Source organism: Panulirus ornatus, chromosome 3, assembly GCF_036320965.1.
Source record: "Panulirus ornatus isolate Po-2019 chromosome 3, ASM3632096v1, whole genome shotgun sequence".
NCBI classification, from domain to species: Eukaryota; Metazoa; Arthropoda; class Malacostraca; order Decapoda; family Palinuridae; genus Panulirus; species Panulirus ornatus.
The window spans coordinates 41615329-41640758 of record NC_092226.1 but is presented as its reverse complement, the minus strand read 5'-3'; the positions used below and the strand labels follow the sequence as shown (position 1 = coordinate 41640758).

Sequence of the window (25430 nt, the reverse complement as noted above, 5' to 3'; positions counted from 1 at the left end):
AATTATGAAAATATACTGATAATTCAAAGAGAATAACCTGCAAATTGTCATTTTGACTATGGAGGTGCAAATAATGAAGGCTGTGGCCTTGAAGCAAAATATTTTATAGTCTATTCTGAAACTTACCTATGGTACTGCTCTCAGCAACTCTGCTTGGCAGTTTGTTTCATATGTTAACACTCCCATTGAAGAAAAAGTACTTTGCTTTGTTTGAGGTAAACAGTTTGTCCACAAGTATGAATCATGTCAGGTAATTTAATTGACCAAGATTATCAAAGCCTTTGATCATTTTGAATAATTTTATTAGATCACCTCATAACCTTCTCATAGGATTTGTTTCTCAGTCCAAGAATCAACTTGGTTGTTCAGTGGTGTACTCTTTCCATTCTATGTCTTTTCTTAGGTAGGGTGACCAAAACTGAACACAATATTCAAGATGTGGACAAACCAATAAATTGTAACGAGTAAGGATGATTTCCTTGGACTTACATTCATAGGCTTTACCTATGAAACCAAAAATTTTGATCTCTCTTTCACTGCTTCTGTGCACTGCTTACTTGATAGTAGGTTACCAGAGATTATTACACCCAAGTCTTTTTCCTTATTTACCTTTTGCATTTAAACAGAATTCATACTGTAGTGTGCCTTTTCATTTTCTCTACTTTGCACTTACCCATAAGATTCATTTGCCACTTATGAGCCCAGTTCATCAGTGTGTATGTGTTAGTATCAAGTTTTAGATGTTCAAGTTCATTTGTAGATGTATTACCCAGCTTTGTATCATGAGCAGATTTTGATATCTTACAATATCATTACTATATATGAGAAAGATTATCAGTATCATTAATATATATGAGAAAGAGAACTGGTCCCAAGAATGATTCATGTGACACTCCAGTTGCTACAGTTAACCAGTTTTCTATCCACTGAAGTGTAACCCCATCAATACCATGACTTTATTTTTGCGAATAATCTTTAATGCAGAACCTTATCGAAAGCTTTTTGAAAGCCTAGATAGATAACATCAACTGTGTTACTTTCATTGTACATGTTGATTATATCATTAAAGAAATGAAACACAGATTTATGAAACATGAGCAGTTGAAAACAATGCTGAGATTCATTTATTAAGTGGTGGTCCTCTAAATGTTTTACCATTCTATCTCGAATGATGGTTTCTTTGAGTTTTCCAACTACAGATGTTAAGCTAATAAGATGATGATTTCCAGGCAGTGACTTATTACCTTTTTGAATATCAGTGTTACATTGACAAACTTCCATTCATCTGGAACTTTTTTGTTGTAAATGACTAATTGAAAAGGGCAGTCAAGGGCTTAACTATCTCACTTTTCAACTATCATTGTTTCTGGATAAAAGTTATGATGGCCTGCTGTAAAATTTATTTTAATTCCATTATTGTTGAAAGTATGTCCTTGGCTTTCATGTTAGTTTGTTGAAGAACATACACCTCTTTTATCACTGAAACTGGATTCGAGACATACATTGTGTCTTTGATCATAAATACAGATGCAAAAGTCATCTAATATTTTTCCCATGATTTCATTCTTGAACCAAGCAACCGTTTTCCATAATTAATGGACCTATTTAACTGGGTAATGACTCTCATGCTTTTGACATAGCTGTAAAACTCCTTAGGGTATCTCATGCTATTTTCAGCAGTAACACTACATAGTGACATTTACTTTATCATATAATTCTTTTACTTTCTTCGCACACATTTACATACCTTACTCCATCATGTTGGCCACTGGATTCTATGAGTTTCTTCATGTTGGTATTGGATTCTATAAGTTTCTTATGAGCTTCTTTCTTAGAAAGCAGGCATTTTTATGTTTCACTGCCCTACCAGCTTGGTTTTGTTTTTAGAAATATACCATCTACTATGCACTGGTACTTATGTTGCCTCTGCTGCTTTGAAGGTTTTTGTGAAGCTTTTCATTGACTAAATCATCTCAGGGTTTCCTGTCAAGAATAATACGATCATTAAAATTTGCATGCTTAGTATTGGTTATTTTTTTGCAACTGTCATCTTGAGCAGTGACCTCAAAAGTAATTTGCTGGTAATCACTTGTACCAAACTAGACTTCTCCAACTTCAACATTATTAGAGAGATCCTCCTTTGTACTTTACACATAGTTAAAGTACATGTTTGCTAAATTTATCAGACATTTTTGTGGGCTGTCAAGAATTTCAGCCTTTTTTCAACTGACAGTAATGGGAGGATGGACTCAGCATTATGGCTTCACATAAGACCTGTCACTTTTTCTGCTAACTTTAGCATTCATGGCTATGAAACTTTATTCCTATTTATGTGAAGGATCTGTTAGATCCTACATACCCTGATATTTCCTGTAGATCCTTTCTTAACTCTTAAATATGATTTATTTCCACTTTTGTAAAACATCCCTCTTGTATGCCTTGTGAACCCCAGATCTACTCTATATCATCTGACTCAAAATTTTCTATTGTTTTTTCTATTTTTTCTCATTCATCAGGTATCACACCCCCTGCCATTATATAACCCCTTGCTGATGTCTTCTGTACTGGAGACATTAATGTACACATACAAGTGTTTCATTTTAGTGATATGATTTAATAAGCAGCTTACTCATATTCTTTATTGTTATGACCTAACCTCTTACGCGTCATGAATCTTTTTGCCCTTAACCCTCTGTACTATCACATACTGTTCCTTCAAGTTATCTCTTCAAAACACCCATTTTGACACTTTGGATTTCATGGACTGATTTGTAGTTTTTGTTAATGCATTGATTTGTCCTTGCTTAATTCTTCTCTTGGTGCTGAATAAATGATGGAGGTCTTTGTTACAAGCTTTTTTAAAAGCATACTTCACTTCTTCGTCAAAGACTGGATCTCATTTTCATTCATGGTTTAATTTTGTTTAATGCCTGTATACCAGGCACTCATTTTACTGATCATTGAAACACTTTACCGTGTCCTTACCCCGTAATTTTCCATCCTCTATTATTGACAGAACTCTTGGATCTTTATCTTAAAGTGTCTCATGATAACTTTTGAAAATCTCTCATTCCTTTTCTTTTAGTCTTAATAACTGGGAGCAGTCTTCCACTGATAAATCACACACATTAGCTGTCTCTCTCTTTATTCTTTTTCTGATTCTGGTATAGATGATTCCAACATTTCTCACAGGTTTACTTTTGATGCATTTTTTATTTTCAAATCAGTGGTGCTAGTCATGGACTAAAGTCCTTTGCAAGGTCAGGCCTGAAATAAAACATAAGAAAGGATTGTAAAATAAAAAATAAAAGAGAAAGTGAATAAAGACTAGCAGTGAGAGAAGAAAAGGACATGGAAAGAGCATGAAGGCAGGCATTGAAGTTGCAGATAAGTGTGTGTTGCAGAGTAAGGTAATATGTGAAAACTAGATCATTAGCTTGGTTTTAATGAAACTTAATAAAACCAATGTTCCTGATGTGGATGGTGTAGATTAGTCCAAATCAAATTTATGACTAGTAGTGAGGAGGGCTATGCTGACCTGGTAGGATGCTGGGTATTGTAAAAGTAAGGGAATCAATTTTCAGAATTAAGAGAACTTGTTGAAATATTACCTAAACTGATAGTGTGTATGTGTGTGTGTGCTGATTAGGAAAATGTTGGTAACCATAGAACTAAGGGAAACACTTCGAAAAATCAACAGAATCTAAAACTGAGACTGGGGAGGGGTGTGTTTGTCCATGGAAAGGAACTTGTTGCTAAATGTATTATTTGCTTTGCTAAAAAGTGTTACTTTAAGTGAAACCAGTTGAAGACTCAGTGTTTTGAAATAGGGATATGATCTTGGGGAATATTTCTAGACATTTTCTCATGTGCTGTGCTATGTGTCCTATAATCTTTAAAGATTAAAGATTATAATCATAAGGAAAATGAATCATCACTGATTTTGGTTGACATTGAACACTCATTTTTATGTAAAGACAGAGGTCCTTTTTTGAAGATTTTTCATTTCACTAGTATAGCTAGTAAATGTGGGCACTTCTAATTTTAGCAAGATTAAAATTAATTTTTGTGCATGATATTCTTTGATGATTTTACTCAAAATGCTATGAAGACAGATACAGAGACATGGATGCTACTGTGTTTGCACTTGTGCAAAAGGCTAAGCCTTCCTACATGTAACTTAACTTAAAATTTTGAGCTTAGCTGGAACTTTCCCATAATGGTACTCATATTTTTTTTCTCCATACATATTCATCATTTCCCGCATCAGTGAGGTAGCATTAAGAATTGAGGACAGAGCCTAAGAGGGAAAAATCCTCACTTGGCCTCCTTCTCTTGTTTCTTTTGGAAAAGTGAAAACTGGAGGGGAGGATTTCCAGCCCCCCTGCTCCCTCCCCTTTTAGTCACCTTTTACAACACACAGGGAATACATGGATGATTTTCATCAGTGTACCTCCAGGAAAATAATCAGAATCACATTCCAGCTGCTAAAGGTCAGTTTTTCCAGTAAATACCATTGGGTATGGGTAAACCTTACTTCACCATAAAAGGAGCAGGGTCCCTAGGTGACCTGCCACTGTGCACAATTGGAAAACATGCTTGACTGCAAACCATGAAACATTTCCTATATTGGAATATGGACTGTAAATTATTTTTCTTTGCTGTTGGTATGAAGTATATGATGAATAAAAGAAACTTTTGAATACTGTCTTTAATTATTTTAGTATTATAAGAATACCAGTAATGAGCATGTTTTTTTTTTTTTTTTTTTTTTTTTTTTTTTTTTTATATACTTTGTCGCTGTCTCCCGCGTTTGCGAGGTAGCGCAAGGAAACAGACGAAAGAAATGGCCCAACCCCCCCCATACACATGTACATACACACGTCCACACACGCAAATATACATACCTACACAGCTTTCCATGGTTTACCCCGGACGCTTCACATGCCTTGATTCAATCCACTGACAGCACGTCAACCCCTGTATACCACATCGCTCCAATTCACTCTATTCCTTGCCCTCCTTTCACCCTCCTGCATGTTCAGGCCCCGATCACACAAAATCCTTTTCACTCCATCTTTCCACCTCCAATTTGGTCTCCCTCTTCTCCTCGTTCCCTCCACCTCCGACACATATATCCTCTTGGTCAATCTTTCCTCACTCATTCTCTCCATGTGCCCAAACCATTTCAAAACACCCTCTTCTGCTCTCTCAACCACGCTCTTTTTATTTCCACACATCTCTCTTACCCTTACGTTACTTACTCGATCAAACCACCTCACACCACACATTGTCCTCAAACATCTCATTTCCAGCACATCCATCCTCCTGCGCACAACTCTCTCCATAGCCCACGCCTCGCAACCATACAACATTGTTGGAACTACTATTCCTTCAAACATACCCATTTTTGCTTTCCGGGATAATGTTCTCGACTTCCACACATTTTTCAAGGCTCCCAAAATTTTCGCCCCCTCCCCCACCCTATGATCCACTTCCGCTTCCATGGTTCCATCCGCTGACAGATCCACTCCCAGATATCTAAAACACTTCACTTCCTCCAGTTTTTCTCCATTCAAACTCACCTCCCAATTGACTTGACCCTCAACCCTACTGTACCTAATAACCTTGCTCTTATTCACATTTACTCTTAACTTTCTTCTTCCACACACTTTACCAAACTCCGTCACCATCTTCTGCAGTTTCTCACACGAATCCGCCACCAGCGCTGTATCATCAACGAACATCAACTGACTCACTTCCCAAGCTTTCTCATCCCCAACAGACTTCATACTTGCCCCTCTTTCCAAGACTCTTGCATTTACCTCCCTAACAACCCCATCCATAAACAAATTAAACAACCATGGAGACATCACACACCCCTGTCGCAAACCTACATTCACTGAGAACCAATCACTTTCCTCTCTTCCTACACGTACACATGCCTTACATCCTCGATAAAAACTTTTCACTGCTTCTAACAACTTGCCTCCCACACCATATATTCTTAATACCTTCCACAGAGCATCTCTATCAACTCTATCATATGCCTTCTCCAGATCCATAAATGCTTCATACAAATCCATTTGCTTTTCTAAGTATTTCTCACATACATTCTTCAAAGCAAACACCTGATCCACACATCCTCTACCACTTCTGAAACCACACTGTTCTTCCCCAATCTGATGCTCTGTACATGCCTTCACCCTCTCAATCAATACCCTCCCATATAATTTACCAGGAATACTCAACAAACTTATACCTCTGTAATTTGAGCACTCACTCTTATCCCCTTTGCCTTTGTACAATGGCACTATGCACGCATTCCGCCAATCCTCAGGCACCTCACCATGAGTCATACATACATTAAATAACCTTACCAACCAGTCAACAATACAGTCACCCCCTTTTTTAATAAATTCCACTGCAATACCATCCAAACCTGCTGCCTTGCCGGCTTTCATCTTCCGCAAAGCTTTTACTACCTCTTCTCTGTTTACCAAATCATTTTCCCTAACCCTCTCACTTTGCACACCACCTCGACCCAAACACCCTATATCTGCCACTCTGTCATCAGACACATTCAACAAACCTTCAAAATACTCATTCCATCTCCTTCTCACATCACCACTACTTGTTATCACCTCCCCATTTACGCCCTTCACTGAAGTTCCCATTTGCTCCCTTGTCTTACGCACCCTATTTACCTCCTTCCAGAACATCTTTTTATTCTCCCTAAAATTTACTGATAGTCTCTCACCCCAACTCTCATTTGCCCTTTTTTTCACCTCTTGCACCTTTCTCTTGACCTCCTGTCTCTTTCTTTTATACTTCTCCCACTCAATTGCATTTTTTCCCTGCAAAAATCGTCCAAATGCCTCTCTCTTCTCTTTCACTAATACTCTTACTTCTTCATCCCACCACTCACTACCCTTTCTAAACAGCCCACCTCCCACTCTTCTCATGCCACAAGCATCTTTTGCGCAATCCATCACTGATTCCCTAAATACATCCCATTCCTCCCCCACTCCCCTTACTTCCATTGTTCTCACCTTTTTCCATTCTGTACACAGTCTCTCCTGATACTTCTTCACACAGGTCTCCTTCCCAAGCTCACTTACTCTCACCACCTTCTTCACCCCAACATTCACTCTTCTTTTCTGAAAACCCATACTAATCTTCACCTTAGCCTCCACAAGATAATGATCAGACATCCCTCCAGTTGCACCTCTCAGCACATTGACATCCAAAAGTCTCTCTTTCGCACGCCTGTCAATTAACACGTAATCCAATAACGCTCTCTGGCCATCTCTCCTACTTACATAAGTATACTTATGTATATCTCGCTTTTTAAACCAGGTATTCCCAATCATCAGTCCTTTTTCAGCACATAAATCTACAAGCTCTTCACCATTTCCATTTACAACACTGAACACCCCATGCATACCAATTATTCCCTCAACTGCCACATTACTCACCTTTGCATTCAAATCACCCATCACTATAACCCGGTCTCGTGCATCAAAACCGCTAACACACTCATTTAGCTGCTCCCAAAACACTTGCCTCTCATGATCTTTCATCTCATGCCCAGGTGCATATGCACCAATAATCACCCACCTCTCTCCATCAACTTTCAATTTTACCCATATTAATCGAGAATTTACTTTCTTACATTCTATCACATACTCCCACAACTCCTGTTTCAGGAGTATTGCTACTCCTTCCCTTGCTCTTGTCCTCTCACTAACCCCTGACTTCACTCCCCAGACATTTCCAAACCACTCTTCCCCTTTACCCTTGAGCTTCGTTTCACTCAGAGCCAAAACATCCAGGTTCCTTTCCTCAAACATACTACCTATCTCTCCTTTTTTCACATCTTGGTTACATCCACACACATTTAGGCACCCCACTCTGAGCCTTCGAGGAGGATGAGCACTCCCCGCGTGACTCCTTCTTCTGTTTCCCATTTTAGAAAGTTAATACAAGGAGGGGAGGATTTCCGGCCCCCCGCTCCCGTCCCCTCTAGTCGCTTTCTACGACACGCGAGGAATACGTGGGAAGTATTCTTTCACCCCTATCCCCAGGGATAATATACCTATATATATACACACACACACACACACACACACACGCACACACACACACACACACACACACACACATACATATATATACATATGAAAAATGTAAGAAACAATTTAGAAAACAAACTTTTAGCTTGAAATGAATGAGCATGTTATAAGGCAAATTAAAATTATTAACTTTTTTTTCCTTTGTTTTTTCAATATGTATGTTGTACCAGTTTTCTGTTTCTTGATGATAAAAAACAGTTAAAAAGAGGGTATGCTAAGGAGTTTTTAGTCATACATTTTGTAAGGATGGCAAAGGAAAATAATTTAATTTTGTCTTCCACAACCATTGCTAAAATAAGTTTAGTTCTGCATCACAAGAGCACATTCAACATTTATACAGCATTTACTGCCATTATTACTCTTCCTTTATTCAAAGAAAAAGGTGCTAAGAACATATGTAGCAATTATAAGGGAAAAATTCTGTGAAGATACCAGAAAAGTGTATGCATGAGTGTTGATTGATAGAGTGATGGAAGTGACTAAATGCAGAATAAGTGAGGGGCAAGTGGGTTTTAGGAAAGATAGATGCAGCTTTTAAAGATCTGGAGAAAGCATATGATAGAGTCGAGTGGAATGCTTTACAGGATGTGTTAAGGACTTAAATGGAAGGTGGGACAACTTAGGATGGTGTGAAAGCCTTCTATAGAGCAAATACATGTGTTTTGCTTTACATGTTGGTTTGAGGCAGGGCTGTGATGTCCCTGTGGCTTTTTAACATGCATACAGATGGAATGATAAGAGATTAAAGCAATACATGGGAAAAGGGATGAAGATATGGAGTATGGTGACGAAGTATTTTGGTTAGTGATGAACCTATTTGCAGATGATACTGTGTTGTTTGCTGAGAGTGAAGAGTTGCAGAAGGATGTAAGTGTGTTGTATGATGTGTGTAAGCATAAGCGATTAAAGGTAAATGTGAGTAAAAGTAAAATAATGGTGTTTGACAGGAAACAGAGGGAAATTATAGATTTTTGTAAAGCCCTGTAGAGTGAGAGAAGAAAGTGTATGTATGATGATATGGAATAAGAGATAATGATGGATAGAGAAGTTAGGGAAGTGAAGAAAGGATTAAGGGACAGCACATTCCTCCCAACCCTGATCAGTGCAGCTGAAACATGGGCATAGGATGTCACAGAGGTCAAGAATCCAGACAATGGAGCATAGAATGAAGGAAGTAATGAGGGAGGTTTGAGAGATCTGGTATTGAAGGAATGCAAAGGAAATGTATTGTGAAGTAGTAGAGAGGGTGAAATGTAATACTTTGAGGTGGTTTGGGTATGTGGAAAGAATACAAGATGGGGAGTTTACAATGAGAGTCTACTGTAGCATGATTGGAGGGGTTGGTGTGAGAAGAGTACTGAAGGGAGAGAATTGATGGAACAATGCATGATGGATAGAGAAGTTAGGGAAGTGAAGAAAGGATTAAGGGACAGCACATTCCTCCCAACCCTGACCAATTCAGCCGAAACATGAGCACAGGATGTCATAGAGGTCAAGAAACCAGACTATGGAGCATGGAATGAAGAAAGTAATGAGGGAGGTTTGAGAGATCTGGTATGGAAGGAATGCAAAGGAAACTTATTGTGGAGTAGTAGAGAGGGTGAAATGTAATACTTTGAGGTGGTTTGGGTATGTGGAAAGAATACAAGATGGGGAGTTTACAATGAGAGTCTACTATAGGATGATTGAAGGGGTTGGTGTGAGAAGAGTACTGAAGGGAGAGAAATGATGGAACAATGCATGGAATGTGTATATTGATGATAAGGTGGAAGAATACGTGGAATGGTTTATGTGAGAGATGCATATAAGGACAGGAAGAAATGGAAACCCATTTGCGTTGGCCACCCCCCTTGATGGATGTTCCCGAATGGAACAGATGCTAGATATGGATAGGTACTGCCATTTGCAGATTGAGAATGTAAGTCAGTGTAACCATTTCAGTATATTTATTTTTTATATATATTTCATCATATGGTATGTTATGCATTTTGATGGTTTAGAATGTGGCATTTCTCACTCTTAAGGCATAATAAGAATCCAAATGGAAAGTCATGTTCCTTACATGGTGACCATGAGCAGGTATTGAAAGTATGAATTTATAACAAAAATGTAAAATAGATCACAATGGTAAGACATTACTGTTGTCCTCAAATGTTGTTATAGTAAAATGTCACTAAAGGATCCATCCTTTAATGGGTCCCCTTGGTGCTGAAAAGAACTACTTAAATATAAGAACAATTGCTTGAGAGGAAATGCACATTTTTAGAATTAGCTTCCTTAATTGATAGATATAAAAGTATGGTTAGGCTGTTTAAGAAGAAACTTCTGACAGAAAGCAATGAATCAAAATTTTTTATTGGCGGTTACACAATCTTACATATGTGATGCATTAGATACAGCCGTTTGGCAAGAAATAAAATAGTAAGATCTGAACTTACTGTATTTATTCAGAAAATTTATTTAGCATAGTCAGAATTAAGTTTAAGCAAAGACAAAGTCTCAAAAGTTTTGCCATGAACCCTGACTTGCCTGGGTTGAAAAATTTGCTCATCTGAAGATGCACTCACTGGCAGCTGATGCAGATAGTAATGTATTCAGCTTAGTCAAGTTTGTGGAGGAGGTGGCTAGCTAGTTAGTTCTCCAGTTTTTTATATTTTTGGTAAGGTGTTGCTCTTAAGTAGAAAGAAATTCCTTCTGCTTCTTACTTTTTCACGTGGTCTTATAGCAATACACATTTTCACTGTTAATGCCAAGATGAATGACACTGAGAACAACTTAAAAACCATGATTCACTGCCACTGATCGAGAGAGAAAAGTTGTAATTATTTCATTAATAGCAACTGAAGCATAGTTAGATAGAACTGTTTAATGTGTTAGCACCTATCTATCTATCCATCTACATCTCAGATGCCTGTTCCCTTTGGGAACACCCTCAAGGGGATAGCCAAGGCAAAAGATTCTCCATAACTTTTGAACCCCAATATCTCTTCTTAGCTTTCAGTGCCTCACCCGTAATTGGCCATTGGCAGAGGACAACTTGAGTGCAGTGTTTTCAGAGGCTCCTACCTACTACTTAATGTGTTTGCCTAATATTCCTGCTTAATGTTCCAACCTACTACTCCTACCTAATGCTTCTGTCTAACATTCTTTTACTCCTACCATTTTGCCAAAAGGCAGGGCTAGCACAAAGCACTAACTGCAGGAATACATATCTAGTGTTGCAAAGAATGAGTTGAGTGTTGTTTAGTTTACGTTTAACAAGGAGAGATTGTATGTTTGTAGACAGAATGCCTGCAATCCATATGTATGAAGGTGAGGGAGAAAAAAGACAGATACCTGGGTCAAAGGATTGCAGCTTGACTACCACTGAAGTGCTGGTTCACTGTGCAGCCATCTCTAACCATCCCAATACCCAAATGGGTAAGAATAGTAATATACCTCCCTGGTTGGTGGCCCTTCAACTACTAAGTACTTGCACCCACCATTATTAATGATGAAGTTTCCTTTGTTGCTCATGATTTGAACTTCAGTGGCAAAATGGCAGCACTGATAAGTTTTGTCTGTTAGTATTTGGCAGGCTGTTTGCTCCTCTATAGTCGAGTTAGAAGACTGCACTTGGTAGGAAGTACATCTTGATCTCAGACTACGATATGGTTTGATCCTGGGCCCTAGGTTTCATGATGACGCGTTAATCTGTTGGAAACTCCAGCTTTGTTGGTTTCATCATGTTGATTGATATGTCTAAGTTAGAAATATTTCTTTATACCTACACCTAATCACCACTGTTCAGTGTTTCACTGTTTTAGTTTTGCTTATGCTGTGTCCATAAAGAAAATCAGTTGAATAAAGTTGACTCAGAAAAGAAACTTAAGTTTCAAAAAGCTTGTGCAGAAATAGTGAGCAATTATTTGCTAGTGAGTGTGGCATTCACTAAGGCAACCAGTCCAATGCACATGACTTACAGTGGTCAGACTATCCACATAGGTACTTTGCAACATTATGTATAACCTCCTGATGTCCTCTACAGTTTTAAGTGGAAAGTGCTCAAGTGAGTCTTGTGCTTATAGGAAGAAGAAAAGAACTTCAAAGATAATTTTATCTCTAACCTGATGAGCCTAAAGTTAGACAGTTGATGCCAGTCAACATACTGTTGATATCACCAGAGCTCTTGGAATGCCCACTTCATTAGTGAAAACACTTGCTGAGCATGCAGACAATGCGAGACAGAATGTCTCCAGTATGACACCTTTAGGTGCAATGAAAATTACTCACGAGGTGAAATTATGGAGAACACGTGAGTAAATTTTAGCGCCTTACTTGAAAATCAAAATAAAGTTAATTTGCCTGTACTTCATGTATTTTCTTGTAATAACATTATTAAGCTGTGTTCCTTACTTGAGTGCTTAGCTTAATGATGTATTGTGCAGCATGTTTCTTAAAATTGTAATCTCTCCCAAGAATGTACTTCCCTGTAAATCAATGAATCCTTTGGTAAAATGGGTTTCACTCCATAGTGATTCTGCTAATTTATGTTTTTTGGAATGCATCTCCTGTGTAAAGTGTTGATACAGGTTGAGCACCCCTTATCCAAGATGCCTGGGACCCGAAGTGTTTCGGATTTTGTAATATTTGCATACATATAATGAGATATGTGGAAAACAGGATGGTAATGGAAACAAATGGGTTGGAGCTGACATAACATGTCAACCGTTCAACAGTCTTCCTCAGGAGATAATGATTCCAGCATTTGGCGGGACTGTGTTACCCAGCAAGTGATGGTCACCCGGCTGGACGCCTTGGTGTGTGCTTGCTCTGATTGGATCGCTTGTCTTGCTACCTCCACCAGTTCGCAGTGATCTCTTCTTCCTGATGTAAGCAGCAGTTGAACCCAGACCTTGTGTTAACACTGATCTTAATCCCTTCCTCTAGGTAAGCTGTCACACTATCACCAAACGGTCGACATCAAGGCAACTATAAACTGTTTAGTGATAGTGTGAGAGCTTACTTAGAGGAAAGGATTAAGACAAGGTATGTGTTCATCTGCTGGTCACATCAGGCAGTGGAGATTGCTGTGAATGGGTGGAGGCAGCAGGACAAGCGATCCAATGAGAGAGTGACACGCCAAGGTGTTCAACTGGGTGCCTGTCACTTGCTGAGGAATATGGTCCTGCTGAATGCAGGAATTAGTACCTCCTGAGGAAGACCGTTGAATGGTCAAAACATTGAGGTATGTCTCAGCTCTAACCCTTTTGTTTCCATACCATCTGTTTTCCACATTTGTCATGATGGATAATAGCCTGAAGGTAATGTATACAATATTTTTTATAATTTTGCACAAGAAACAAAGTTTGTGTAACACTGAACCATAAGAAAGCATAGGTGTCACAACATCAGCCTCGCATAAGGACAATCTTGGGTTGTTTCATCACCTTCATCCCTGACTGAATTTATTTTCATGTGCTACTGATAAGCAATCATTTTCTTATACTAATTCACACAGACCATACAATAAGCAAAAACACAGTGAGTAATGCACGTAGGTCTGGCAATGACGATTTTTTGTACCAAACTGGTGCCAACAAAGTGTCAGAGCCTAGGATGGGCAAGTGAGGTCAGGTGTGGAATTTCCAACTTGTAACATCATGTTGCTGCTCAAAAAGTTTTGGATTTTGGAGCATTTCAGTATGAGATGCTCAACTGTATAGTGTAATTGCTTCTCCAGCCTTAACAAGTTATTGTCAGGAACAAACAAGCTGTAGCTTAATTTCTACTCATCCACTCCATAGCCTGGCCCCACAGGCTTTTCTATGGTTCACTTTGGACTCTTTGTATGCACTGGTTCAGCTAATTAACAACACATTGACCAGATATGTCTCATGCATCCAATGCAATATTTATTATGCACACCCTTCACCTTCCTAAATGTTCAGGCCCTAATACCTCAAAGCCTTCTTCACTCCATCCTTTCATCTCCTTAGTTTCCCTCTCCCCTAGCTCTCCAACTCTGACTCTTAGATCATCTTAGTCAGTCAGTCTTCATCATTGTGTCCATTAGGGCAAAGATGGCTGTGATTGAAGTGTATTGATCCCAAATATTTTGTTTGTATGTGTTTGTATGAGGTTTAGACCTTAAAAGCAAAAGAAAGGAAGAAGGTAGATATATAAATGAAATGCCCGAGGACAATATATGATAGGCATGCTGCGCTCTTGTCTCTCTTGTGACCCAGAAGAGAGGAGGAAAATAATTAAGCAATTGAATGACACAGATTGTGAATAATAATCATAAGCATAGGGAAAATTACTCTGATTACAGAACTATGGCATAGAAAGTGTAGTGGCTTGATGTAATTCTGATGACAAATCAGGAGATTTATAGAGAGGAGACACTATTAATGCATATTTCACGTATTCTTTGTGGCCTAATAAAAATTCTAGTGAATACCTCAGATACTTTATAAACAATGACAGTGAAAGAGAAAGTTATAGTAATAGGTGCAGTCTGACTGAGAGATTTGATCAGGGTGTGCCAAAATAGTTAAGATGTATAGAGAGGATGAGGGTTAGAGATATAAATTTTGTGGTTCCCAAGGATCAGGAGAAAATCAGGAACCCTCCAATCATGGGAAATCCAGAGAATTTTGCTGTCAGTGCCGTGAGATTTTGGTCTATTTATCTGTCTCTGATGACCATTCCATTATAGGAACTCCCTCAGGTGGGAAGCCATGGCAAAAGAGTCTCCGTAACTGTCCTTTTTCTTAGTCTTTAGTACCTCACTGTCAGATGGCAACTCTAGCAGTGTTTTCAAAGGCTCATACCTAATGTTACCACAAACTACTACTTCTTTATGTTCCAACAAACTATTTCTACCTAATACTCTCAGCTAATGCTTCTATCTACTACTACTAATGCTTCCGTGTAACTTTTGCACTTAATGCTTCAAATTGTTCCTTCTACTTTTTGCCAAAAGGTAGGGCCAGCACATAGTGCTCATCACAGGAAAATTAAGTAATGAAGAATGAATTGTGTGAGTTATGTGTGACATGTGGAGAGTTTGTATGTTTGTTGACAGAGTGCTAGCAGTCCATGTGTGGGTGCAGCAGAAAGAAAAGACAGCTACCTGGGTCAAAGAAGTGCAACTTGACAACCACTGAAGTGCTAGCTCACTACACAGCCATCACTAACCCTCCCAGTACCTAGGCGGGTTGATTTTCATATATAGTTCAAATGGTTCCAGTCATTCTGATATATGTACTCAGATTATTTCATGTTTTGGTTTGTACCTGGTATTGAACAAGTTGGTTTGTAATTGTTTTCCAAATCAACTGTAATCAAGAAGCAGAATATGGTGATTCTGTTGTTCTTGATGACAGCATATTTATAATATGGACTGAGTTTGATGTATTTCTCTATTTCAGATTCTCACCCTCAGTCTCAAGTGACAGGATTGGTGTGGTTGGATATTGGGAAATTAATATCAGTAGGTCATGATGGGCTTGTCAGAATCTGGAAAGTGGAATTCTGAGCTGTGGATCCAAATATGATGATTCATCTGTACATACAATTCCAGGATGCTGTACTTGATCAAAAGTTTTATCAGCGACAAGTGTTTATAATCCCAAAATATCTTTCCTTCCTTATAAAGTGTTGTTCATCATTATAGCATATACTATAAATTTGGGGTATGCAAGAGGCCTAAGTTTAGATGGGTAGACTGACTGACACATATCCATTGAAATTGTATTTAAATAATAATTGCCACATTTATTTTTTGACAAGTTCTCTTTTCATTAAAGCAAACATTTGAATATCTTTTGGTTATGAGCATTATTGCTAAAGGGCTAAATATTTAATATCACATTATTTCTGTTACTTGGGTTTTCTTCAAGTAGGAATCGAGAATTTAAAACTATAATATCAGTTTGAAGTGAATCTGGTTTGTGTATTTGATGATGTGTGAATGTTGAGTACCATTTTAAAAATTATCTTGAAATAGGTATTGTAATACTTTATGATAGCTCAAAGGAAGTTTACATTTAGCAATATGTATTGCACTGAGAATGACATGGTAATATATATCTGAAGGAGTTTTGTGTGTGTTTCCATATGATTAATTTCTTTGTAATTATCTACATGTACAGTATGGGAAGGGAGTTCTCCACTCCATCTCTTGAACTTTCTCTACTGTCTAACAACTTTTTTCACTTATATATATCAGCATTTATGTCACTACTTTGCTGGTTCCACTTACCCACTATTCTAATACTATTTTTATATCTTTTCTAAGTTTCTTGTATGATCATGTGTTTGTATTGGGTGTGCATGTGATTTTATAGTGTGCATTTTTCCTCTCAGTGTGTTTGATACCCACTTCCTGATTAACTAATTGTATATACAGCAAGGAAGTTTTGCACTCGTAGGGTTCTATCACTTAACTTCTAATTTGTGTCATTAGGTTTCTGGAATTTCTTACTGTTCTTAGCATTCATTGCTTCATTTTGTTTGAGTGATGTTACACTTGTTTGTTCATACAGGGAGGGTGTTTTGCACCCATAAGACAAACAAACAAGAACCTTTAAAAAATTGAGGTATCATTTTTTAAATTTTTTGTTTGTTTGTAAATGTGATTACCTGATTCTACGATTACCTGATTCTAAATAACAGAGTGTATACTACATTTGACAGGCCCATCACTGAAAATTTATAACAGTTTATTAAATATTATACATTGAATTCACTATATCCTCATTGCTTGTCTATTCATCATGACTAAGTTTTGCATTTCCTTTTATAGATCATTTCCAGCCTTTCAGAATTGCTTAAGAATGTGTGTTTCATGCAGAGATGACATTTGCAATCATGTCTTATTTTCTGTTTCTCATCCATCATTGATCAAGTGTGTTTGTGTACATTAATGGTTACCAATTTGTGATTAACTCATAGTGCACACAGGGAAAGTTTTAAACTCACTTTGCTCTCTATGTAGACTCTACTTTCTATCATACCATTTAACTTCATCTCGGCATTCACTACTTGCACTCTTTATGAACCACAAGGATGAGTCAGTTGTAGGTTTATAATGTGCATGACTAAGCAAGTCGTTGGTCAAAACTAGTCACGCATTACCACAGCTGCAGCTGATTTGCTGGATTTCATATACTGCCATATAGTGAAGCGTATGACTTTATGTAGCTGTACTTTATTTCATGTGTTTTTAATACATGAGTTAATACTATAATGCAATCTGTCCTATTATAGCATGAAAACAGGTTTTGTAATGTACTTTTTTATTGTTTAATGCAATTTAATTCTTGGTTGTAATCCCTGGGAAAAAAGAATCACTCATGCTTCCCCACACCTTAATATACCTACACACCAATTACTGTGGTCTATGCAGGGTTTACTGTGTGTGTGAATATATATATATATATATATATATATATATATATATATATATATATATATATATAAAATATTATCCCAGGGGATAGGGAAGAAAGAATACTTCCTATGTATTCCCTGCGTGTTGAAAAAGGTGGCTAAAGCTTCCCATACACAGCCAGACACTACAGACCTTTCCATGTTTTTTACCCCAGATGCTTCACGTACTTTGGTTCAGTCCATTGACAGTACATCTACCCTAGTATACCATATTCCTCTAGTTCACTTTATCCCTTGCACCTTTTTCTCCGTCCGGCCCCAATTGCTCAAAATATTTGTCACTCCATCCATCCACCTTGAAATTGGCCTTGCTGTTCTCCCTATTCCCTCCTTTTCAGACACATTTCCTTTTTGTCATTCCTACCTCTTTCTCCCTTCATATGTCCAAACCACCTCACACCACATATTGTCCTCAAACATCTTATTTCCAGCACATCCACCCTCTTCCACACAGCCCATGCCTCACATCCATATAATATTTTTCAGAATACTATTTCTTCAAACATAACCATATTTGCCCTCCCAGTTAACTTTCTCTCTTTCCTCACAATCTTCAGTGCTCCCAGAACCTTTGCACCCTCCTCCACCCTCTGACTTGCATCAGCTTTCATGGTTCCATTTGCAGCCATGTCCACTCCCAGATATATAAAACACTTCACCACCTCTAACCTTTCTCCCTTCAAACTCAAATCCCAGCCTGTCCCTTAACCCTGCAGAACCTAATAACTTTGCTTTTATTTACATTCCTCTCAACTTTCATCTCTAACACACTTTTCTGACCTCAGTCATTAACTTCTGCAGTTTCTTACTTGAATTGGCCACCAGTTCTGTTTCACCAGCAAACAACAACTGACTGACTTCTCTGCCCCTCTCATTCCCCACAGACCACCCCTCTCTCCAAGAATGTTTTCCTCAAGAGTTTCTACATAATGTGGAGGAGATGCATGTTGATATCAGGCTGTTGGATGTTGATGGTGTGTAGGGAAAGGTTTCATTCATCAGATGCCTGGCAAAGCATAAGTAGTCATGAACCTTAACCTAGTCCCCTGCTCACCTACTGCCCTCACCACGTCTCCTGTGAGGTGGCACTGACAAGGTATGCGTGTTAAGCTAAATGTTCAGGTTATGGCAGATGAACCAGCCAGCTTCCTGCCACTGTGACATCACACACCCTTGCAGCACACCAACCTTCACTTGGAAACATTCTCTCCTCTCATCCTACTCGTACATATGCCTTACACCCTGGATGACAATTTCTCTGCTTTTAGCAGCTTTCTTCCCTCATCAAATATTCTTTAGATCTTCCACAAAGCATCCTTATCAACCCTATGATATGCCTACTCCATATTTGCAAATGCCACATACAAATCCATCTGTTTTTCTCGGTACTTCTCACACACATTCTATAAGGCACATACCTGATCCACACATCCTCTACCACTTCTGAAATCTTACTGCCCCTCCCAAATCTAATGCTCTGCACATGCCCTCACCCACTCAATCTGTACTCTCTCTTGCAACTTACCAGATGTATTCCACAAACTTGATCTGTGTAGTTTGAACATTCTTACCTTTATGCACTCCAACAATCCTCAGTCACTTCACCATGATCCATACATAAATTGAATATATGTGGGAAGTATTCTTTCTTCCCTATCCCCAGGGATAATATATATATATATATGCACAAACACAATTGCACTACTATTTTCACACTTGTTTGCTGTTCTCCACTTTGATACTACCTCACTAAAGAGGAATGGGCAGACAAATGTGAAAAAGTGTATGTATGTACGTGTGTATGTATTTAATTTTAATTCATTTAATAGTTCTCAGAATGAGGGATTCTTTGGATGAGAACCTTTTAATCATGGAACCACTACCCAAAGGAAAAAAAGTATAAGGCCATCTTGTGCCAAAACCTCAAGGTTGCTTTTGAAAGAAACATTCATTCAGAACTGGTACTTATGAATGTTAAGTTTACACCATGCACTTCTTTTGAAAAGAATTGATTGACAAAAAAGTGCTGGAAGTCAGTCCAGTAATATGTATATACTAATGTTCAGTACAGTAAGAATAGATTGCTTGAATGATCTTACGATAAAAGTATGACCAGGCCAATATATTTTAATATTAGCTTCTGATTGTTATTTTGTATACTTAAGTACAATTTCCATACAAAAACTTTTATCAAAACATCACTGCCTTTTTATATGAAGTTTTCAGCCCCATGCTGTTCTGTATCCAGCTTTGGAATATGCAGTATCCATAGTTTACTCATATGATTTACGAATATTTCATATTTGTGATTTATATTGTAACTGTAGGGATGTCTTCCATACATACTCTAACAATCCTCACTAATTTGCATATGGAATGTGGTTATTTTTAACGTATAAAAGTATTTGGTGAGCTTGATAATTGAGCTGTAACCCATTTGTGTATTGCATGAAATTTTTTTGAAACACCCAATATATCATGATTTAACAAAGTTTCTTGAAAAGAAACAATATTTAGGATCCTAAAACGATCAAGTGAATTTCATATTGAGTATTAGTATATTGTTTTCAAGAATACTTGACTTCATTCGTGATTCTTTGCTGTTATCTTTTTCTAAAGAGTCTCTGTCCCAGCAAGCTTTTTTTTTTTTTTTATAGATTTTGAAGCCATAATTCAAGAAAAAGACTTTGGTATTTCAGATTATCACATGAACATGTGATGGCTTCATATTTAAGCTTGTTGACTTTTAGCATGTTAATAAGCATACCCTTCTTTTTACATGAAATAATGTCTGTATTTTTGTCATACTAGTTTACTGAGTTTGTAAATTCACTTTTATATGTCAGAAACTGGTGAACCCCATGGCATATATTTTATTCAAATAATGAATTATATGATGTGACAATATTGGGGAGTGCTTTTTAGAAAAAGTTTACCAATGACTTATGATTTCTGAGTAAGTGATTTTTGTAAACCAGAAGGGATGATTAAACTTTCTTGCTGTTTAACAGTAACTGAGGTGGATTAGAATTTAAACTACCACAGAGTACATTTCTGCTTCACAGCAGTTAGAAAAAAGTGCAAAAGAAAAGCCATATATTAGTGGTTGTAAGATATGCATCATCCAAGTTAAGAATTCTGCTCCTAATAACAATGTAAGACATGAATTAGGAGTATGAGCAAGACTGCAAACAGAAGTTATACTATACAGACAAAGCTTCATGTTATCCCCCCTCCTCCTATACCAATTTAACACCTGAAACCTCAAGTTCATATCACCTTGTGCGCCTTCATTTTGATATGAATAAAATTCACCTTGGTTTTGCTGACTTTTGTGTTTCCTCTTTATTTATATTATGTTGAGTAACAACATAATTGGAAATCAGTAGTGTAACCAATGAACTTGGTGAGAACGTGACATATTGGTGTGCACATCTTGGCAGCCTCTAATAATGCATTAAACTGCCTGTACATGATTTTAACTGCATCCTGTACTGTTAAGGATTTCTTCAACTTTTCAGTTATCTTGGAAGTAAAGTTTTGCACTTTCATTCCTCAACTTTTCTATCAAATTTCTTGTGATATTTTCATTCACATTTCTTTATCTGTATCAACTACAATAAACTTAGGTAGTCTTACTGCATTTTGTACATACTACCTATCCTGTTTTTTACTTACCTAAAATAAAACATTCAGGTTCCCACCTTCACTACTTTTGTTTCATGTGGATTTTTGATATTTATGGAAAGCTTAAAGCCCTTATGCAAACTAATGCACAGTCTGTGTATCCTTTCATAATTGCCATTTAAACTTGGTATGGATATGGGGTCCACTTAGTCTTCCCACCCAAATAGTTACCCATCACAAATAGTATAAAAATAAAAGGAGTTATTTGCAATACTCATGCATGTTGATGCACTTGATCTGTGTTCTTTCACAACTGCTATTTACATGGTATGGTTAATTACCGATTTGACCTGTAAAAGGAAGGAGTTTTACTCTTGTAGGGATCCATCTCTTGAACATTAAGCCTTTTAAATTTGAGTGTTTTCTCCATCAACCATATCTTCAATCATTAATACATTCAACCAACACTGATAGTACATCTTTTTTTAACAAGGTATGTCCTCTGGCTGTCCTATACCTAGATTTTTTGAAGGAATGTTGACCATTTACATCATCAATCTGGTCTAAAAACTTAAAATACTGTGATCAGGACACCCTTGACTCTTCCAGGGGTGAACAAATTCAAACCTTAATGCTTACACCATCTGTGATGTCCTCCTCTAAGCCTCTTTTTTTAAGGATTTAAGGCCCCACCCTTTCTTCGCGACCTTGTAAAACATGCAGTACCTTTTCTATTTTTCATACTTGTCTGCTATTTTCTGTAGTATAAACAGATTTTTTTCATGCATATTCACCATGATAGTGTCAAGAACATATAAGTGGGCCTTAGAAGGAAAATCCTCACTTGGTTCCCATGTTCCTTTGGAAAAGTGAAATAGAAGGAGAGAAACAGATGGACTTGTATGTGGTATTCATGGATCTGCAAAAGGTATATGATAGGGTGGATAGACATGTTTTGTGGAAGGTGTTAAGAGTCAAAGGTGGGAAGTAAGGTGCTACAAGTTTTTATGAAGGGTGTAAGGCATGTGTATGAGTAGGAAGAGAGGAAAGAGTTTGGTTCCTATTGAAGGTCAGTCTGTGGAAAGGGTGTCTGATGTCCCCTTGAAAGTTAAATGTATTTATGGATGGGCTTCTAGGGAGATAATTGCAAAATGTTTGGAGAGAGGGGCAAGTATGTAATCTATGGGGGATGAGAGTGCTTGGAAAGTGAGAAACAGCAGAAGTTAGTGACTTAGTTTGGAAAAGTGTGTAAAAGGAAAAAATTAAGAGTAAATGTGAAGCATTTTAGACATTTAGTGGAAGTACTTGTATGATGGAGAGGAAAAATGGGTACATTTGTAGGAACGAATATTAGTTCCAATAATATCATATGGCTGCAAGGCCATGAAAGAGTAAGAGAGATGTATTTTAATAAAAAAGAGTGTGGTTGAGAGAGCAGAAGAGGGTGTTGAAATGGTTTGGAAATATGGAGAGAATGAGTGAGGAAAGATTGACAAAGAGGATATATGTGTCAGTGATGAAGGGAACAAGGAGAAATGGGAGACCAAATTGGAGATAGAAGGATGGATTCAAAAAGATTTTGAGCAATCGGGGCATTAACATGTAGGAGGGTGAGAGGTGTGCAAGGAATGGAGTAATTTGGAACGATGTGGTATACCAAAAAACTTTCCATGGTTTACCCCAGATGCTTCACATGCCCTGGTTAAATCCACTGACAGCATGTCAACCCCGGTATACCATATTGCTCCAATTCACTCTATTCCTTACATGCCTTTCACCCCCCTGTATGTTCGGGCCCCAATCACTCAAAATCTTTTTCACTCCATACTTCCACCTCCAATTTGGTCTCCCACTTCTCCTCATTCCCTCCACCTCTGACACATATATCCTCTTTGTTAATCTTTCCTCACTCATTCTTTCCATCTGATCAAATCATTTCAACACACCCTCTTCTTAACTCTCAACCACACTCTTTTTATTACCACACATCTCTTACCCTTTCATTACTTAATCAAACCACCTCAGTCCACATATTGTCCTCAAACATTTCATTTCCTACACATCCACCCTCCTCTGGACAACCTATCTATAGCCCATGCCTCGCAACCATATAACAGGCGGCACAAAACTTTCCAGACGCTTCACATGCCCTGCATCAATCCATTGACAGCATGTCAACCCCAGTATACCAAATCCTTCCAATTCACACTTATTTTTTGCATGCTTTTCACCCTCCTGTATGTTCAGGCACTGATCGCTCAAATCTTTTTCACTCCATCCTTCCACCTCCAATTTGGTCTCCCACTTATCGTTCCCTCCACCTCTGACACATATATCCTCTTTCGTCAATCTTTCCTCACTCATTCTCTCCATCTGACCAAACCATTTCAATACACCCTCTTCTGCACTCTCAAACACACTCTTTAATTACCACACATCTCTCTTACCCTTTCATTACTTAATCAAACCACCTCACACCACATATTGTTCTCAAACATTTCATTTCCAACACTTCTCTCCATGTGACCAAACCATTTCAATACAGCCTCTTCTGCTCTCTCAAACGCACTCATTAATTACCACACATCTCTCTTACCCTTTCATTACTTACTCGATCAAACCATCTCACATCACATATTGTTTTCAATCATTTCATTTCCAACACATCCACCCTCCTCCGCACAACCCTATCTATAGCCCATGCCTCACAACCATATAACATTGTTGGAACCACTATTCCTTCAAATATACCCATTTCTGCTCTCCAACATATTGTTCTCGCCTTCCACACATTTTTCAATGCTCCCAGAACCTCTGCCCCCTCCCCCACCCTGTGACTCACTTCCGCTTCCATGGTTTCATCCGCTGCCAAATCCACTCCCAGTTTTTCTCCATTCAAACTTACCTCCCAGTTGACTTGTCCCTCAACCCTACTGAACCTAATAACCTTGCTCTTTTTCACATTTACGCTCATCTTTCTTCTTTCACGCACTTTACCAAACTCAGTCACCAGCTTCTGCAGTTTCTCACCCGAATCAGCCACCAGCACTGTATTATCAGCGAACAACAACTGACTCACTTTCCAAGCCTTCTCATTGACAACAGACTACATACTTGCCCCTCTCTCCAAAACTCTTGCATTCACCTCCCTAACCACCTAATCCATAAACAAATTAAACAACCATGGAGACATCATGCACCCCTGCCGCAAACCGACATTCATTGGGAACCAATCACTTTCCTCTCTTCCTACCCGTACACATGCCTTACATCCTTGATAAAAACTTTTCAATGCTTCTAACAACTTGCCCCCCACACCATATATTCTTAATACTTTCCACAGAGCATCTCTATCAACTCTGTCATATGCCTCCTCCAGATCTATAAATGTTACATACAAATCCATTTGCTTTTCTTAGTATTTCTCACATACATTCTTCAAAGCAAACTCCTGATCCACACATCCTCTACCACTTCTGAAACCACACTACTTTTCCCCAATCTGATGCTCCGTACATGCCTTTACCCTCTCAATCAATACTCTCCCATATAATTTCTCAATAATACTCAACTTATACCTATGTAATTTGAGCACTCGCTTTTATCCCCTTTGCCTTTGTACGATAGCACTATGGAAGCATTCCTCCAATCCTCAGGCACCTCACCATGAGTCATACATACATTAAATAACCTTACCAACCAGTCAACAATACAGCCACCCCCTTTTTAATGAATTCCACTGCAATACAATCCAAACCCGCTGCCTTGCTGGCTTTAATCTTCCGCAAAGCTTTTACTATGTCTTCTCTGTTTACCAAATCATTCTCCCTAACCCTCTCACTTTGCACACCACCTCAACCAAAACACCCTATCTCTGCCACTCTATCATCACATTCAACAAAACTTCAAAATACTCTCTCCATCTCCTTCTCACATCACCACTACTTGTTATCACCTCCCCATTAGCCCCCTTCACTGAAGTTCCCATTTGTTCCCTTGTCCTACGCACTTTATTTACCTCCTTCCAAAACATCTTTTTATTCTCCCTAAAATTTAATGATACTTTTACCCCAACTCTCATTACACCTCTTGCACCTTTCTCTTGACCTCCTGCCTCTTTCTTTTATACATCTCCCTCTCATTTGCATTATTTCCTATGCAAAAATCGTGCAAATGACTCTCTCTTCTCTTTCACTAATACTCTTACTTCTTCATCCCACCACTCACTAC

The 25430-nt window shown here is 38.1% G+C and overlaps 1 protein-coding gene across 2 annotated transcripts in view; it reads left to right on the top strand.

Annotated features, from left to right (window-relative positions):
- The window catches only part of flr (actin-interacting protein 1 flr), a 278566-nt gene extending 261164 nt beyond the window's left edge, over positions 1-17402 (top strand). For both annotated transcript variants that reach the window (XM_071687385.1, XM_071687376.1), the window contains one exon: positions 15551-17402. The gene's annotated coding sequence lies outside the window, so the exon portion shown is untranslated. The remainder of the gene's footprint in view (positions 1-15550) is intronic.
- Positions 17403-25430: the final 8028 nt, after the last annotated feature.